Here is a 3,896-nt window from a genome sequence, read left to right on the forward strand (position 1 = left end):
TTCTATCCTCTAAAGAGAAGCCAGAAAGATCTACTTAAAATGGAAGTGAGACCATGTCATCCCTCTGCTTTCAACCTTCAGTGGCCCCATCCCAAGCACTATAAAAACCACTCTTTACAACAGCCTGGAAAGCCCTGTTTGATCTAGCTCACAGTGCTTCTTTTCTTACCTTCTCCCTTTCTCTCCTTCTTCTCTTTGCTTCAGCTATAAGGGCTGCTTTTCAGCTTCTTAAACTTGCCAGGTGTTGTCCCATCTCAGGGCCTTTGCATTGGTTTTCTTGCTATCTAGGCTGCTCTTTCCCAGGTATTGGCAAATCTAGCTCTCTCATTTCTTTTGGGTCCTTACTCAAAATCCACCTTTACCAGTAGGCTTTTCCTGGTTACTTTATTAAAAATTTCAGTCCTCTTCCCTTAACTTTATATCTCGTTTCCCCTGCCTTTTTACCCTTAGTATAATATCAAACATTCTATCTCATATTGAAAAGTTGACAATTTTATCTGTTTGTCTTCCTACATATTCCAAACCCTTAGAACCTCCTGTACATAATAGATGCCCAATAAATATTTGTTGATAGAATGAACAAACAAGTGAATGAATGAATGTGCAAGTCAATAAAAAAGGTCAATCTTTTTTTGTAATGTCTAATAGGGATCTCAGTATTCTTTAAGTTTTTCTCAGCTTGTTAGTTATAATCTCTGTGGCTATTAAACCATTTACATAATTTTAAAAAATTTGTTGAGTCTGTATACCTCAACATCAATATTAATTGCCTAGGTAGTATGTAGTACATATATTATTTTAGACCCTTGACATTGGGATTTCAATTTGACCTTGAAGTCTTTCCATTAGTGAAACTGGAAGGATGTTTTCGAACTTTTATGTGACTTTTGGAGACTCTGCCATGGATTGCATTTCTGCTTTTTCCTTTCTTGATTTATTTTAGCTTTTTAAAATATTTTGTGTTAATTATTTTGTACTTTCATTTTTATTATGCAAAATTATTCAGAATAAAACATGCATATTCTAAAAAAAATGTAACATGCGGACAGTGTTGCAAAACTCCAGGTGGGAGCTGTGACTGTCATGTAAAAATGACATATGTAAAAGTTATAAAATATACAACTGAAGTGTTTGAAGGAGAAAGGTGTCATTTGGAGGAGATTTATTCTCAAAGTCATAAGGGAAAAAAATGGGAAGTGATCCCACCTGTTTCTTCTAGAGGTTCTCATTGCATTGCCATGTTTAATGGCAATTTATGTGCTGTATTACAAACAATTTAAATTAAAAAAAAAAAAAAGACAAGCTCTTGCCTTCTGGAAAATAGACCAGTTAGAAAAATGCTGCACAGTTGCAGAGTTAAATCTGTTCATTTTGTTGTTAGAGCCACTTAAGTTCACAAACAGTGATATGGGAATGCACATAAAAGAAGCCATACTTCTTTTGATTTATTTGCCTGACATGTATTAAAAAAATCTTTAAAAATATATACATTTATTCTTTTTCAACATAAACTTAATCTATAGTAAAATGCACACATTTTAAGTGTACAATTTGATCAATGTATGTAGCTCCCATTTACCTACACCCCTATGAAGAACAGATATTGCCATCATTCCAGCAAGTACCTTCACCTCTTTTCCCAGTTGATCCTCTCCTTTATCCAGAGGCAAACACTTTTCTGATTTTTAAAACTGTTGACTTAGTTTTGTCTAATATTGTCCTTCATATAAATGGAACTGTGTACCCTTTTATGTTCAGCTTATTTTGCTCAGCATAACATCTGTTAGACTTATTCATGCTGTTGTGTATATTACTATATTTTTTACTGCTGAATAGTATTCCACTGTATGAATGTAAAAAATTTGTCCATTCTCCTCTTGATGGAATTTGGGTTTCCAGTTTTTGCCACTTATGACTAAAGCTTTGTGGATATGTGTTTTTATTTTTTTGGTAAAGATCTAGGGGTGGAATTGCTAGACCAGAGAACAAGGGCAATTTAACTTTATAAGAAAGTGTCAAACCTTTCTCCAAAGTGGGGGTACTATTTTACACTTCAAACTATCCACTTATTATTGTTTTTAAAACCATACAGACTTGTGCAGTTCTTAACAGAAGAAGGCCATTTGGGGGAACTTAGATTAGGTGCCAGTGTCACTTTGTATACATTAAGTGGTGTCTGAATAACTATTATATTTATTTTCTCCTAAGAAAGGAAATCACAATGTTTCTGATTTTCTGATGATCAGCCATGGAACAAAATGTTTTAAAAATCTGCATATCAAAAGAATACTTGAAACCTACTTAATAAGTAAGAAGATAAGAAAGTTCTAAACTATGGCTATTGTGGGGATGAGTAATCCTACTTATAATTTGAGTTCACAGTTTAAATTTTTCCCCCAACTTTTTTTTTTTTTCCTTTGGCGCACATAGCACTATATAACAATCTTTATTACATGTTTTTCTAGGCACTCCTCTAAATTCATTACAGAATGGATATCACGTCCATTCCCAAAACAAAACAAAACAAAACTCTTCTCAAGTAGGATGCAAGTAGTAGTCTTAAAACCATTGTTATTACATGTGTTTTTAAAAACTTCTTAAAATATGGAACACCTCTCTAATTTGCTTGTCATCCTTGCATGGGGCCATGATAATCTTCTCTGTACTATTCCAGTTTTAGTATATGTGCTGCCTACTAAATTTTTAAAATTCATCAAACCCAAAATATATTGTGACAAACCACTTTAATTTTTCCCATCCACATTTGATGGATTTTAGTATTTCTTTTTCACTCAACTCATCAAAATTTTATTTTTTAAGAGTTTTATTTAACATCCAAAAGGGCATAAAAATTTCTGAAACCCCTCTACCTCTTTGAAAAAAGGGAGTTGTATTTTGAAAGAAGTTTAAAAGGAGTTCCATTCTGGAAGAACTTAAAATCAGTTCTGAATTCACTATCCAGAAGACCTGGCAAAATTGATCATCCTCACCCTTGCCTTGCACCATTGTGGTAGAGACTGTGAAGCTAACAGTAAGGTTCCTAAAATGCATGTCCTTTCACAAGCCTATTCTCATTGAAAATGTTTTTCCTCAGAAACATATTTGTGTTTAAGAAAAAGCAACTACAGCACAAAATTTTTGAGAGGAGGTTGAAAACAGGTACTATGGAAAATATTATTATTGATTTTGTATAAATGTGTTTGGCAGTGAATGTGTACTGAGTTGTCCAATGTAAGCATCCAGCATTTATTTTTTCCCAATTGGTAGTATAGTAGAGTTCTTTTTCATTAAACATTTGCTTTTGAAAATCGTAAAAGGTCAGTTTTGGCCAACTGCATCAGTCCTTATTCTGCCATCTGTAAAAAATTTAGACTTTGCCTTTTTGAATGACCCTTTAAAAATACACAAGACCTAATTCTATCCTTTACTCTCATAAAACTTCCATTGGACTCCAGTGGGAACATTTTAAAGTCAAATTCTGAGGAATAAAGACATTTCATAATGCCTTCTTGTGAGAACTTCCTTGGCAGAACTTGACCAACTCATTCCTCTTGAGAGTGTTCTATGATATTACTGGTTTTATAGCTTCAAAATAAACTCTACGCTATAAAGTGGTTATGCTTCTTACAGATATATATATATATACACACACACACACACACACACATACACACACATGTACATATTTATCTATCTCAGTGTAACCCTAAAATTCTAATGTGGTGAACATCCAAAGTAGATGACTCTTGGTACACTGAGGAGCTACCCTCCTTTGTCCATCATATGTTGATCAGTAAGTATGTTTGTTCTTGGTACCCTACTCTGTGCTTACCTAGTGCTCGATTGTAAAAAAATACCATTTTTTCAACAGTTAGTATGTGCCAGTGCTGTACTAA

The 3,896-nt window shown here is 33.6% G+C and overlaps 1 pseudogene; it reads right to left on the minus strand.

The window, feature by feature from the left end:
• Nucleotides 1-2,598: 2,598 nt before the first annotated feature.
• LOC115802198 (U6 spliceosomal RNA) lies at nucleotides 2,599-2,696 on the minus strand (annotated as a pseudogene).
• Nucleotides 2,697-3,896: the final 1,200 nt, after the last annotated feature.

This window comes from Delphinapterus leucas, chromosome 8 (genome assembly GCF_059928025.1).
Source record: "Delphinapterus leucas isolate spDelLeu-1000000601 "Yukka" chromosome 8, BTC_Dleu_Yukka2, whole genome shotgun sequence".
Lineage (NCBI taxonomy): Eukaryota > Metazoa > Chordata > Mammalia > Artiodactyla > Monodontidae > Delphinapterus > Delphinapterus leucas.